The sequence below is a fragment of the Petaurus breviceps genome, unplaced genomic scaffold, assembly GCF_028583685.1.
Source record: "Petaurus breviceps papuanus isolate PSGF00001 unplaced genomic scaffold, PetGlider_PUasm1.0 175, whole genome shotgun sequence".
NCBI classification, from domain to species: Eukaryota; Metazoa; Chordata; class Mammalia; order Diprotodontia; family Petauridae; genus Petaurus; species Petaurus breviceps.
In genome coordinates this window covers 68,872,418-68,887,792 of record NW_027185764.1, presented here as the reverse complement: position 1 = coordinate 68,887,792, position 15,375 = coordinate 68,872,418, and the positions used below count along the sequence as shown (strand labels likewise).

The following is a 15,375-nucleotide window of genomic DNA, read 5'->3' as shown; positions in this document are numbered from 1 at the left end:
TGAGCCTCTTTTGCTATTTGAGTCAGTCTGTTTTTTAAGGTATTATTTTCCTCAGTCAGGCTGTTGACTCTCATTTCATAATTTTCTTGCATTGTTCTCATTTCTCTTCCCAGTTTTTCCTCCACTTCTCTTATCTGCTTCTTAAGGTCCTCTATGGCCTGTAACCAGCTCGTATTTTCCTTTGAAGCTTTTGGTGGAGGAGTTCTGACTTCACTGTCTTCTTCCTGTTCCATTCTTTGCTCCTTTTTGTCCCCCAAATAGGTGTCTAATGTTGGAATCTTCTGTCTGCTTTGTTTCCTTTGCCTGGTCATGTCGCCCCTCAGTCACTTGACCCCTGGGCTTTTTGCCACAGTAGGACTCTGCCACCAGACAGGGGAGCTTTTGTCCCAAACACTTGGGTTTTCTCAGTTGCCAGAAGTATTAGATGGGTGCCCTCTCTGAGGTCTCCACACTCTCTGGCAAGTTGGACACACACCCCAGTACCTCCACACTAGACTGCAATCCAGATCCAAGCAGGTTAAAGCAAGAGCGATTACCCCTCAGACTGGTGCTTGGTCTCCCTACACTCTGTAGGCCAGGAGCTGAAGCTGCCACGTGACGCTGGCTGTGCCAGCATCTCAGTGGCTTCTCGCCCCAGGAGCAAAAGCCATGCACTCCCACTTACTGGTTCCAAAGTCCAGACTGCACTGACCTCTCACTTTGTCCTTAGCATCTGTGTGTTGATAAATCTGGAAATGGCCACAGCTGCTGCTGATCTGGAGTCCCTCTGGCTGTGGCTGGCCAGGCCTGCCCTGGGGCTAAAGCCTTGGGTGGGGCTGGGCTTGGCTCCCAGAGCACTGTGCTATATTCCTGCTGGCCTGCAGAGTTGTCCTTAGTGGGAGGTTAGCTTCTCTGTGTTATTTTGTGGGTTCTGCAGCTCCAAAGTTTGTTTAGAGTCCCCTTTTTACGTGGATTTGGGAAGGTGGAAGCCAGAGCCACGGGGAGTTCCTGCTTCTACTCTGCTCTCTTGGCTCTGCCCCCCTCCATTCTAATTTTTGGGGAATTATTTTCATTAGTGAGCTTTTGGACCCCCTTTTCCATCTGGCCAGTACTGCTTTTTAAGGCATTCTTTTTCTCATTGCCTTTTTGAACCCTTTTTGCAATTTGGTCTGGTCTAATCTTTTTTTTTGCTTTTTGGAGGGCAATTGGGGTTAAGTGACTTGCCCAAAGTCACATGGCTAGTAATTGTGTCAAGTGTCTGAGGGTGGATTTGAACTCAGGTCTTCCTGACTTCAAGGCCGGTGCTCTATTCACTGCACCACCTAGCTGCCCCCTCTAGTCTACTTTTTAAGGTGTTATGTTCTTCAGTATTTTTTTTTGGTCTCCTTTACCAAGTTGTTGGCTTGTTTTCCATTATTTTCTTGCATCACTCTCATTTTTCTTCCCAATTTTTCCTCTCCTTCTCTTACTTGATTTTCAAAATCATTTTTGAGCCCTTCCATGGCCCAAAAGCAATTCATATTGTTCTTGGAGGCTTTGGATATAGAAACTTTAATTATGTTATCTTCTTCTGAGTGTATGTTTTGACCTTACCTTATCACCAAAGTACATTTCTATAGTCTGAACTTTTTTCTGTTGTTTACTCATATTACCAGCCTATGCTTGACTTTTTAACTCTTTGTTAAGCTAGGACTTTGCTTACATTGTGGAGGGTGCACTGTCCCAAGCTTCAGGGGTTTTGTGCAGCTGTTTTCAGAGAAACTTCTAGGGACCTGTAGGTTTTCAGCTCTCCCAAGGTGGTTTTGATGTAAGGAGATGTGTTTACTACTCTCCTGGCCTGTGCTTGTCTGTGATTGAGCACAAGTGCTCTTATCTATTTTGCCTTAGAAATGATGAGCAGGATGCTCTCAGAAAACCATGGAAAGACTTACAGGAACTGATGCAAAGTGAAATGAGCAGAACCAGGAGGGCATTGTATACTTAGTAACAGCAATATTATGTGATGAGCTTCTATTTATAACCTAGCTATTGTCAACAAAACAGTATTGAAGACAATACTGTAGGACTTATAATGAAAAGTGCTGCCCATCTTTAGAGAAAGAACTGGTAGAGCCTGAATGCAGATCAAAGATACTTTTTCTTTACTTTCCTTATTTCTTTTTTTTTACTGTTTTCTTTCACAGAATGATACATAGAAAAATGTTTTGCATGACTACACATATATAACTTATGTCAAATGCTTACCTTCTCATTGCAGGGAAGAGGAAAGACAATTTGGAAATTAGTATTTGAAATAAAATGTTAAGATTATACAGGTAATTGGGGAAAATAAAATATTAAATAAGATAAAAAAGAAAAAAATAAAGTCATCTGGATGACTAAAAAAGTAGACATGTAAATTGGGCCTTATAAATAAGGGTTTAGAGTAGATACTGACCCATGAAGTAACTTGAACCTCAAAAAATAACTTTTCTCAGGGTCTACATGTGAGATGGGTAGGCCAGGCAAATGTAAGACAGGATGAATAAGGGGAAAAAAAGGTGAAGAAATAATCATTGTTGTTTATTTCTTTAAAAAAGAAAGTTGTTCCATGAAACATAAATAGATTGATTTTGTATGTGGGAAGTCTAGTTGAGGTTGCTGTGCTTAGGGTCACTGATGTGTCTTTGGGAACCTTGATGGCTTTATTTGGTGATATAGTCATAGGGAAAGGGGAAGATTAAAACTATGTGACTGTTCTCCTTCCCTGCTCTTTCTTTCAGGGATGAAAATCAACAGGGCATAGGAGCTCTCAGAAATACATGAGTCAGGACATAATGACACTTTTTCATGGACTTGGGAAGCAGCATTCTGAGATGAAAAGATCACAGGCTTGGCAATGAAGCACTGTGGAAACTAGACTTTGTTTTCACTAAATAGCTGGGTGATCTTGGATGATTCCATTAAGCCAACATTTGAGTGCCCACTTCCCTGGGTCCTAGGAGAGATGTGAAGTTAAATAAAGACTCCGTCCCTGACTTCAGCAAGGTTATAATTGAGTAGGGAAGGATGTCACAACTTCTCTGCTGCTACAAGTGCTATTGCTGACAATCTCATCTGACCCTGTAGTCTGGACATACAACATATACTCCCAAAGAAGCATCAAGGTTTAGGGCTCTTTTTCCCTTTCTGAATAAAGTGAGGGCCATTTTAGACTTCATGGCCCTGAAATGTCATACCACCAAGAAAAGAGCCCACACTCTATTGCCTGAGGACTTGGGTGTTCACTTTTGACCTATGCTTCCTACTTGTGTGACCTTGGACAAATCACTTAACCCCTTCCAACCTCCTCTTCCTTTGTAAAATGAGGGGGTTGGACTGATGGGCCTCTGTGGTCCTTTCCAGGCCTATATCCCCTCTTTCTGTCATCTAATGGATCTAACCTATGACCAAGCCCTGCCAATTTCACCTTTGTGACATTTCTTCTTCCCTACCCCTTCTTTCCTCTGACCCTACCACCAACCTCATGCAATTCCCATTACCTCTTGTATCGGACTATTCCAAATTCTCTTGTCTTACCTATCTCATTTCTCCTCACTTTAGTCCATTCTTTACTCAGATGTCTAACTGATCTTTCTACATCATAAATCTGATGATTTCACACACATACTCTCTTAAGAACCTCAGTGGCTTCCTATTATGAAGATAAAAAAGAAAATCCTCTATTTGATTTTTAAAACCCTTCATATTCTGGGCCCTTTCTACCTTTTCAGGCTTCTTAACATCTTACTCCCTTCTGTATACTCTGTGTCGAGATATTTGGAGACATCCTACTTCCCAGAGCTAAGACCCAAAAAGCAGGGTGTGCCCTGAGGTTGGCATAACAACAATCCTTTGCACTCTGGAGGATCACACCCACCATCAAAGTGTATTTCTTTGACCAGCACCATGTGTTCACTTAGAGATTTATGATTTTCACTTTAATCAGTAACTGTTTAGATTTGCTGGACTTCTCCCTATTTCCCAGGGACCTGAGAACCATCCATCACACCTCTTGATATGCTCACAATACAGCTAAGTGAAACAAACCAGGTATATACTCCCACCATGCTAATTCTGGGTTCTGTGTCCTACTGCGAGACAATCAACTTGGAGAACGTTCCCACAGGAATGCCTGCATTTTCCACACATGAGATGTATATAAAGCATTGCCTTTGCTCCAGCATCTTAAGCTCTCCTCCTCCTCAGGTGAACTTCTGCTTGTAAGCATTTCCTTTCTTTGAAATTAAACCTCTGTTTTATCCTAACTCTCCTGTCTCTAGAGACTGGTTCTGGTCCAGTCTGATTGACATCTGTGAAGCTTCCTTGCAGTTCTCAGTACAAGACTCTCCATTTCCTGACTGGAAATTTTTACTGGCTGGCCCTGTGCCTGGCATTCTTTTCCTCCTCATCTCTCCTTCCAAAGGTTCCATGGATTTCTTCAAGTCTCCGCTAAAATACACACACACACACACACACACACACACACACACACACACATATATATAAACATTTATACAAACAAATATATATATTTTCAATACTGGCAAACTCTGTTGTCTGTGTTATAGGATATTTACTTTGTGATGTCACAGTGAAGGTTCAAATAGGTGATGGATAGGGATAGGGAGAACTGGGGAAGTAGACTGCCCAACTCCTACAAGAAGCCTTTCCTGAACCCCCTTAAGGTGGTGCCTTCCCTCTCCACATAATCCTGTTTATAGTTTGTTTGTATATAGTTATTTGCCTATTATCTCCTCCTTGGACTTCAGCTCTTTGAGAGCAGGCATTTTGTGTGTGTGGGTACACACATGCCAGGCCTGACACATAGTAGGTGTTTAATAAAAGCTTGTGGATTTGACTATATCAATGATGCTATGAGGAGGGCAGGGAGAGCCTTGCACTAAATGTGAAGTAAATACAGGCAGTGTCCCCAGTGCCCCACCCCTTGCTGTACTCTCCAGGTTAGGAAGCAATATGGCATATTAATCAGACAGTAGACATTCTATTCACGGGAAGAATACAACTACTCCATATCCATGAATTTCCCTCTCAGCAAGTCTCTTCTTGCCTATTTTTTGTTTCTAGGACTGGCAGGGATGAGGGCTTAATCCATTGAGCTAACTTTAGCTCAACTTACCTGGGGCTTCTAGATTAGGGTTTTCCCATGTGATAGTAGCAAGCTATCTTGATATCATTAGTACCATGTGCCAGGAACTGGCATGCTCCCCAGAAGTTCAAGGGGGATACAAGCACAAAAGTGAAACAGTTCTCCCCTTCAAGGAATTTACATTATACTAGGTATCATGAAGGCAACAGGCATTTATTAAGTAATTACTGTATATCAGCCATAGGTAGCTAGGTGGCACAGTGGATAGAGTGCTGGCCCTGGAATCAGGAAGACTCACCTTAATGAGTTAAAATCTGGCCCGTGTGACCCTGGGCAAATCAATTAGCCCTTTTGGCCGCAGTTTCTTCATCTGTAAAATGAGCTGGAGTAGGAAATGGCAAACCTCTCCAGGATCTTTGCCAAGAAAATCCCATATGGGGTCATGGAAAGTCAGACATGACTGAAAAGAACTGAACAACAGCTACAACACTATTTCCTATAATTACAGATGGGCTGAGAAATAAATTGCCCAGACAGTCCTAGAGTTTCAAAAGTGCTTGGCTGTAGTACCTCCTAGTGAATAATAAAGACTATGAGCCCCAATATAGGAAATCAGGTCCTGTGTGCTGTGTGAATGCCCAAGAGCTGATAAGGCTTCTCCAATGCTTACCCATTAGTCCATAGCCTTGAGCTCCAGAGAGGCATTCTAGGGGAAAGGCTAGTATTCAGTCCCTAAATTGTGTCAATACAGGCAATAAAAGGAGGAAAATGATTATGCTTTTATCACAAATGAGTTCTCTCACAGGCAGGGAAGATTGATGGGAAACTCTCTTCTCATCATTACTTTCTCATACCTTGTATAGTGTTTGTCATCACAATCTACTTTGAACTTTGGAACTGTTGTGAACTGTTTCCTGTTTCCCAACTCACTGTTTGGATTTAGTGCCAAAGTAACTTTGACTTCTCCAAGTCAGTTTTCTTTTCTAATTTCCTCTTTCTGATGAATATTGAAACCACCTGGCTGCTCTCCTTGACTTCGTCATTGCATATTCAGAAATTCTTCATGGAAGAAAAAATCAAATTTGAGCCACACCTCTTCAGTAACCCTTCCCCTTGGGCCATTCTCTTCCACTTACTGGAGAAGGTAGAGGGTAGACATTGGAGAGCTCCTTCCAGATGAAGAGTCCCAGGGCAGAAGCTTCATCATGTCCCACCTGGCTGCAAGACTTTATCATGCCTCCAGCCAGGTACTCCCCTCTCACACCTCACCCTCTTTATAGTTTCTTTTTATTTTTTTTTTAAAGCAATCGGGGTTAAGTAGCTTGCTCGAGGTTACACGGCCAGTTATTTCTGGGTGTGGTGCTGAGTATCTGAGCCCAGATTTGATCCAGGTCATCCCGACACTGGAGCCGGTGCTCTTACTAGCTGAGCCACCTGGCCACCCCTATAGTTTCTTTTTATGTATTTTCTTCCCTTATTAGACTGTGAGCTCCTTGAGGGCAGGGACTGTCTTTTACCTTTCTTTGTATCTGCAGCACTTAGGACAGCGCCTGGAACAAAGCAGGTGGTTTAAAATATGTATCGACTGATTGATACACTGTCTTTTCTCTGGAGTGGTACTTCAAAAGCCTTGACCTAGTTGATTGAGATGGCATGGTGTATGGTACTGCATAAGACATCAGAGGAATTACGTTTGGATCCTAGTTCTTCCACCTTCTGCCTGTGTGATTTTGAGCAAGTCACTTTACCTGTTTTGGGGGCCTCTGTTTCCTCCTCTGTAAGTTCAGAGGCTTGGGTTGGCTGACCCCTACATCTGTGATGCTCTAATTTTAAATCTGCTGCATGCCTTTGCCCCAGCTAGAGGTCCAACTTCCAGAATGGAAAACTATAAAAAAGATACATAAAGGATCTACCTTCACACAAACATCAAGTTTTTTAATAGATAATACAGCAAAATTTTAGGCATTTGGTTTTTGACTTAGGATCTAGTTCCAGCATTTATTTAGCTATTATTTCTTAATGTTCTTCCCTCTGGGGAATTTTTTAAGTACAAAAAGGCTTCTGATTGATAGAGAGTGGGTCACTTCACCGCATCCTCTTCAGCTCTCTGTGGACAAGTAGTACCGGAAGGGAGTGAATGTTTCCCAATTCCCCACATCTTAAATGTTCTTCATTATGCTTGATCAGGGTAGCATGTAAATGTGGTACTGCCCTTTCCCAGGCTGGTTCAATTACCTAGTGGTCTTTTAGCTTCTCTTCCTCATTCTCCTTCTGCCTTTCCTTCCTTCTCCTACCCTTGCCCCTCTTGTTTTTTTTCTCCTCCCCTGTTTCCTTTCTTCCCTCCTCTGCTTCTTAATCTTCCTTATACTAGTATTCATCTTTACTCCTAGTACATTTTAAAAGACCCAATAGATCCAGGTTAGAGAATGTAATGATGATAGATAGAGATATCTATCTTTATAGATAGATATCTCTCAACTATATTGGCTGTGTGATCCTAGTCAGGTCACTTATCTTTTTGGTTCTCCAGGCCAGTAGTATGAGCAGCTAGGTGGTGAAGGGATAGAGACTTGGGCTTAGAATCAGGAAGACTCATCTTCCTGAGTTCAAATCTGACCTCAGATACTTATTAGTCATGTGACCCTGGGCAGAGTCACTTAATCCTATTTGCCTCATTTCCTCATATGTAAAATGAGCTAGAGAAAGAAACAGCAAACCACTCCAGTATCTTTGCCAAGAAAATTCCAAATGAGTTCATGCCTGTTCATATATTTTGATCATTTATCCATTAAGGAATTGCTCCTATTTTTATGAATTTGACTTCATTTCTTATATATTTGAGAAATGAGGCCTTTATCAAGGAAATTTACTATAAAAAATTTGATACTACTTCATTGCCTGTGGCTTGTTTAGTTGTTTTTCAGTTGTGTCCAGCTCTTCATGACTCCATTCAGGTATTTCTTGGCAAAGATACTAGACTGGTTTGCCATTCATTTTCCAGATGATGAAACTGAGGGAAACAGAGCTAAATGTTAGCTAAGCTAAGCCCAGGGTCATCCAGTTGGTAAGTATTCGAGGCCAAATTAGAACTCAGATCTTCCTGACTGTAGGCTGGGACCTTTATCCCCTGCACTGCCTAGCTGCCTCATCTTATCTATTTTCTCATCCTTTGACTTTGTTTTATTGTTTCTTCATGTCTCACAGATTCATTAGCTTCTACTTGCCCAATTCTAATAAAAAAAAATTCTTTTCTTCAGTGAGCTTTTGTACCTTGTATTCTGTTTGATCAATTCCATTTTAAGAAGTTCTTTTCTTCAGTGAATTTTTGTACCTCCTTTATTATTAGGCCAATTCTGTTTTTAAGGTGTTATTTTCTTAAGTATTTTTTTTACATATTTTACCAAGTTGTTCATTCTCTTTTCATAATTTTCTTGTATCACTCTAATTTCTTTTTCCATTTTTTCCTTTATTACTCTCATCTTTTTCTTTAACTCTTCCAGGAATTCTTGTTGGGTTTGGGTCTAATTAGCATTTTTCTTTGAGTTTTTTCTTGTAGCCATTTTCTTATTATTGTCCTCTAAGTTTATATTTTGGTCTTCCATGCCACCATAGTGCCTTTTTGTGGTTAAGTTCGTTTTTTGCCATTTGATCATTTTTTTTTCCATTCTATTTCTTGACTTTGAACTTTGTGTTAAAGTTGAGCTCTGCTCACCTGGGGGAGGGGAGGCACTGTCCCAAGCTTCAGGTTTTTCATGCTGTTGTTTTCAGAGCTAGTTCTGGAGGTCTGCAAGTATTCAATGCTTCCAAGGTGGTGCGATCCAGGGAGAGGTGTGGATACTTTTCTCCTGGTCTATCCTCTGGTCTTTACCCATGCAGGGTCCCATCACCTTCAGCCACAAGTGCTGGTGCTCCTCTCAGCTTTGGAAATGTGACCAGGGCCCCTACTCCCTTGTGATTGACTGCAAGTACTCTTCTCCATCCTGGAACTGCAAAATAGAACTTTGTATAGGCAAGAGTGCCTATCAGTGCCAGCTGCACACAGTGCCAACAAAGAGTCCCATGTAATCTCATTCTGACCAGTTGTATGACCCCTTTACCATGTCTGGGCTGAGAGCTCTTGAAGCTGCTGCTGCTGCCCTTTTTGCTTTGAGGCCACCTCCAAGGCCCAACAATAATGCTGCTTCTGTGCTCTGGGCCAGCCCCCACCCCAGTGTTGCAGACCTCTCTTGTCTACTGCCTAAGTTGTCTTAGGCTAGAAAAAATGTCTCACTCTGACCTTTTCTTGGCTCCAACCCACTCCAAAATTTGATTTGAGACATTATTTTAAAGTTGTTTGGATAGGAATATTAGGAGAATTCAGTTGGGTTGTTTCTGTAATCTACCATCTTGACTTCCTAATTCATCTTCTTTAACTTCATTTTAATTACTTGTTCTAATTGCAGAGAAGGTGCAGACTTGCATTGATAAAAGGAGTTTCCTTACCTGGGAGTTCCCTATATCAGTGAAACCATAGGGCTTAGTCCCTTTTCACTATTTATAAACCTATCCCAATTCCTAGACCTAAACCTAAAGCTTTCCCTATCCCATCTGGCTTCCTTTGTGAAACCATGTTGTCTGGATGGGATATTAGAGAAAATTCCCAGAGGAACTGATTGTCCACCATTGTAATCTTATCTTCAAAGCTAGTTTTCATTTGGGAAGTCCCTAGGATCAATTTGTATCATACATACCACCAAGAAACATTTATTGAACATTATAGAAAGGCAGTCTGGAATGGGGCAGAGAACACTGACCTACAAGTGGGTGATAGTTCTGGCTCAGGTAATTATCATGTGACCTTTGACAAGAAAATTAATTTCTCTGAGTTTTAGTTTTCTAATGTATAAAAAAGGGACAGTAATCACTGCCTGCCTCAGAGTTATTGTAAAATTAATTACATATGTATTTACCAAGCACCTGTTGAGTTCAGATCACTATACTAGACTGGGCGGGAAATAGAAAGTCATTGTCCCTGACCTTGTGAATCTTATAGTTTAGAAACAGGATAAAATCTCACTGTAGAGAATTATAATTGATAATAGTAACTGGTAAATTCATTAAATAGTACAAAGCAAAGAGCTATCAGTTCCTTGGAAGAAGGCTGTTATCAAGGAATGAATGAAGAAAGTAGGAAGGAAGGAGTAAAAGAAGGAAGGAAGGAAGGAGGGAAAAAAGGAAGGAAGGAAGGGAGGAAAGGAGAGAGGAGAGAAAAAAAGAAAAAGCACTTATTAAATGTTGACGTACTTAATATTAGTGCAATACACTATGCTATATGCTGGGAATACAAATATAAAATGAAGGCAGACCACATTCTTGTTGTGGTCTGTCTCAAGACAATTAACACATTCTTTTCTTTTCTTTTCTTTTTCTTAGCACACATTCTAATGGGGAGAGGCAACACTTATAGAAAGGTTCAGGTACCAGTCAGATAGAAAGGCCTTATGGTCCTTAGGATTCAGCAGCAAAGCATATGGCAATGCATCTTCTTTAATGACATTTTAATTGCTAAAACCATATCTATTTCTGATGTTGAATCATTTGACATTGCTAAAGAATTTAGCTCAGCCTAACCATGAGCAACCAAAGTTTTTCCAGTTATTAGATCTGACTATTCATGTGAAAAGTGTTTTTTAATTGTGTTCATATAGTTCCCAGATTTGTTCTGACAGGTAGATTCCCAAATATTTTATAATTTACTACATTTATGTTAAATATAGTTTCTCTTTCTATCTCTCGCTTTTGGGAGAGATGCTGATGATTTGTGTGGGTTTTGTTATATGTCCTGCAACTTTGCTTAAGTCGTTAATTATTTTAAGTAGTTTTTTAGTTGATTCTCTAGGATTCTCTAAGTATGCCATCATTATCATCTGTAAAGAGTGATAGCTTTGTTTCTTCTTTGCCTAGTCTAATTCCTTCCTTTTATTTTTCTTCTCTTATTGCTAAAGCTAACATTTCTAGTACAATATTGAATAACAGGCATGATAATGGACATCCTTGTTTCACTCCCCCCAATCTTATTGGAAATGTTTCTACCTTATCCCTGTTGTATATAATGCATGCTGATGATTTTAGATAGATTCTACTTATGATTTTAAGGAAAACTCCATTTATTCCTATGCTCTCTAGTGTTTTTAATGGGAATGGGTGTTAATATTTTGTCAAAAGCTTTTCCTGCATATATTGAGATAATCATATGATTTCTGTTAGTTTTTTTTTTTGTTGATATGGTCAACTATGCTGATAGTTTTCCTAATATTGAAGCAGTCCTGATTTCCTGGTATAAATCATATCTGGTCATATTGTATCATCCTTGTGATAAGTTCCTATAATTTCATTGTTAATATTTTATTTAAAAACTTTACATCTATATTCATTAGGGAGTTTGATCTATAATTTTCTCACTATGTTTTGGCTCTTCCCAATTTAGGTATCAGCAACATATTTGTATCATAAAAAGAATTTGGTAGGACTCCTTCTTCACCTATTTTTCCAAATAGTTTATGTAGTATTAGAATTAATTGTTTTTTAAATGTTTAGTAGAATTCACCATCTGGTCCTAGAGATTTTTTTCTTCAGGTGCTCTTTGATGGCTTGTTCAATTTCTTTTTCTGAAATGGGGCTACTTAAATATTATATTTCCTCTTCTGTTAATCTGGGCAATTTATATTTGTGTAAATATTTATCCATTTCACTAAGATTGTCAGAGTTATTGGCATATAGTTGGGCAAAATAGCTCCTAATTATTGTTTTAATTTCCTCTTCATTGGTGGTAAATTCATCCTTTTCATTTTTGATACTGGTAAATTGGTTTTCTTCTTTTTTTAAAAATCAAATTAACCAAAAGTTTACCTATTTTATTTTTTTTCATAAACCAGCTCTTAGTTGTATTTATTAGTTCTATAGTTTTCTTAATTTCAATTTTGTTACTCTTTTGGTTTTCAGAATTTCTAATTTGGTATTTAATTGAAGATTTTTAATTTGTTCTTTTTCTAGCTTTTTTAGTTGCCTGCCCAATTTATTAATCTCCTCTTTCTTTATTCTATCCATGTAAGCATTTAAGATATATAAAATTCTCTCTAATAACTGCTTTGGCTACATCCCATAAATTTTGGTATGTTATCTCACTATTGTTATTCTCTTGGATAAAATTATTATTATTATTATTGCTTTTGGGGGGGAGAAGGTGGGGCAATTGGGGTTAAGTGACTTGACCGAGGTCACACAGCTAGTAAGTGTTAAATGTCTGAGTCTGGATTTGAACTCAGGTCCTCCTGACTCCAGGGCCAGTGCTCTATTCATTGTGCCATCTAGCCACCCCCTTGGATGAAATTATTGATTGTTTTTATGGTTTGTTGTTTGATACTCATTCTTTAGGATTAGATTATTTTTGTCCTACCTTTTCCGAGCTATTGACTTTCTCTTGCATAACTCTCATTTCTTTTCCCAATTTTTCTTCTGCCTCTCTTATTTGACTTTTTAAATCTTTCTTGAGCTCTTTCAAGGAGGCTTTTTGGGCTTGGGACCAGTTTATATTCCCTTTTGAGGTTTCAGATGTAGGTATATTGACAATGTTGTCCTCTTCTGAGTTTGTGTTTTCATCTTCCCTGTTATCATAATAATTCTCTATGGTCAGTATTCTTTTCTGCTTTTGCTCATTTTGTTTGTCTATTTCCTGACTTTTAAAGTTGAGCTCTCCTGCTGGACCACAGGGGGTACAAACCCAACCTTCTTGTTCTGGGGGCATGGGGCCTCATCACTAACCTTGTGTGCTGAGGCTTTAGGCTCTGGCAGCTGGAGACTGTAGGCATATGGCAACTTACCTGGTGTTGAGCTGGGGTCCTAGTGGTGGTGGCTGGTGTGTGCTGAGGCCAGGTGGGGGTTTTCTGCATTTCCCCAGGACTGTGCTGAAGCATAAGGAGGTTCTGCTGCTGGAGAACCTTGCTCTCCTGGGGCAGCACTGAAGCAGGGTCTACAGGAGTCTGCTTGGGGCTGCACAGTGCATGTAGTAGCTGTCCAAGCTAAAGTCTGCAGGTTCTCCTGGCCTGCTTAGGCATATGGGGGTCCTGATGATGGTGCTTGCCTGCTCTACCACCCTGGGGCTCAGGATCTCCTGCTGGTTTGCTGAGGTGGAGCTTGCTGCTGGCTTGCTGGGATGCCTCCCATCCTGAACTGTGCTCCCTTTTTTATCCAAGTGAAATGGACCTTTCTCAGTCATCCTCCAAGTTTCCCAGGCTAAAAATTGCATCTTCCTGTCTTTCCACTGTCTTTGTTGTTACAGGATTTTTCCTGTTTTTTTTTTTGGGGGGGGGGGGGTTGGGGGTCAGTAATGAGAGTGAGACCATTTTACTGCTTACTCTACGCTCTTGGATCCCAGAAGTCCTCAACCACATTTGGATTTTAGAAATCACACTTAGATTAAAGCTGCTCACCATGCACCTGTTTGTGTAAGAATCACTGGAAGGGCTGTCTGTCCTCTCCTCCACTTTAAATCTTTGTAGATGGCAATGGGCCTTAATTCAGATTAATTATGGTTTTTCAAACCAGCATGGGGCATCCACTCCAGTTTTCAATTTGATGTCGAACTGTTTAAATATCTGTTCAGACTGTTTCTAAAGTAAGATGGTACTGAGGAAAATAAGTTACTGGTTGTACAATACCTTAACCCTATTTTCTTCTATAAATTTCACTTTGTGTCATTGTGTATTTGTGTTATGGACTTGGAACAGATCCTTTAACCACCCAGCCTCTAGCAAAGTGTTTATATCACATGGTTCAAGATGTTTAGTTCCTCTAAGTCAGAGGATGCAACATATTTTCAGACAACTGGTACTTCTATATGTTTTCACGTATTTTGGATTATTGGGCTCACACTTGAAATGTAAAAGATTAACAGCTCCACAAAGTATTTTTCCATCTTTAGCCAGCAGTTTCTGGCTATCTGCATTGTAGTCAGATTGCTCATGGAGTTCTAGAGACTTTATCTTAGGTCAGATCAAGTTGCCTCTGAATATGCACCAATAAGTTATTTCTCCATTACCATAGCCAAACAAACTATATACATTGACCCCAAAATCATGATTTCATTTTAGTCCTCTTTAAGAGTGAAAGACAAAAAACTATTTCTCCCCTGTAGAATTTTTAGTTTCATTTGCTAAAATAATTGGTCTAATTTTTTTCTGTGTTCTCTGGCCACTCTGGAATAGTCTGTCTCCAATGATCCCCTTCCCCTCCCCCCCCCACTCTGGTGCTATCAGTTATGATTATAATTTGGGTTTCTGATAGCTCAAGTCATGCTGATAATGAACACTTCAGATTCCTGGTAAGGTCTTGCTCTCAAGAATCTTTTAAGTTCCCCATGATCAGTCACCAAGATCTTTGTTGCTAGATTTTGAAGGTGGTCCTTGGGTCATGAGGAGGCACTGTCTCTGATGTCTACATGTAGCCCAGATATACTGAATATATCTGAGGGCAAGAAAAGGGGTGGAAATAGTCCTGACCCTGTTCTGGTCTCTCCACCAACCTCTGACAGAGGATGTCCTTAACATCCTAAACAGTCAGCACAGCCTCCTGCTCCCAGTACTTTCCTTTTTCTTTTTTGGAGGGGGGAAGGCAGGGCAATTGGGGTTAAGTGACTTGCCCAAGGTCATACAGCTAGCAAGTGTTAAGTGTCTGAGGCCGAATTTGAACTCAGGTCCTCCTGACTTCAGGGCAGGTGCTCTATTCACTGTACCACCTAGCCACTCCCTCTCAGTACTCTTTTCAGATCAGATGCAGGAATCCCATCTACAACATTTTGGCTTCACTTGAATACCTCCAATGAGGGGGGAAGACACGATCTTCCAAAGCAGTTCATTCCACTTTAGGATAGTTCTATCTTTGAGGAAGGTTGGTTTGTTTGTTTGCTTAATAAATTTTTATTTTGAACTTAAACCAAATAAAATGGGGATTTGCAAAGGAGAGTGAATAAAGGATTGTACACGAGACTGAATCTGTCTATTATAGTATGTAACTTGCTTTTCTTTTTAAGTGTGTAATAAAATCAGCCTGTAGTTTTCAACAATCCCCTGCTTGTCTGACTTTCTGTTTTCCTTATGTTCTTTTCTCTCCATTAAACAGAAAAAAAAGATGTCTTAGTGATTTTTCCTTCCTTCCTTCCTTCCTTCCTTCCTTCCTTCCTTCCTTCCTTCCTTCCTTCCTTCCTTCCTTCCTTCCTTCCTTCCTTCCTTCCT

The 15,375-nt window shown here is 40.1% G+C and overlaps 1 protein-coding gene across 3 annotated transcripts in view; it reads left to right on the top strand.

The window, feature by feature from the left end:
* SUSD1 (sushi domain containing 1) overlaps positions 1-15,375 on the top strand; it is a 365,003-nt gene that overhangs the window by 263,699 nt on the left and 85,929 nt on the right. The window lies entirely within an intron of this gene.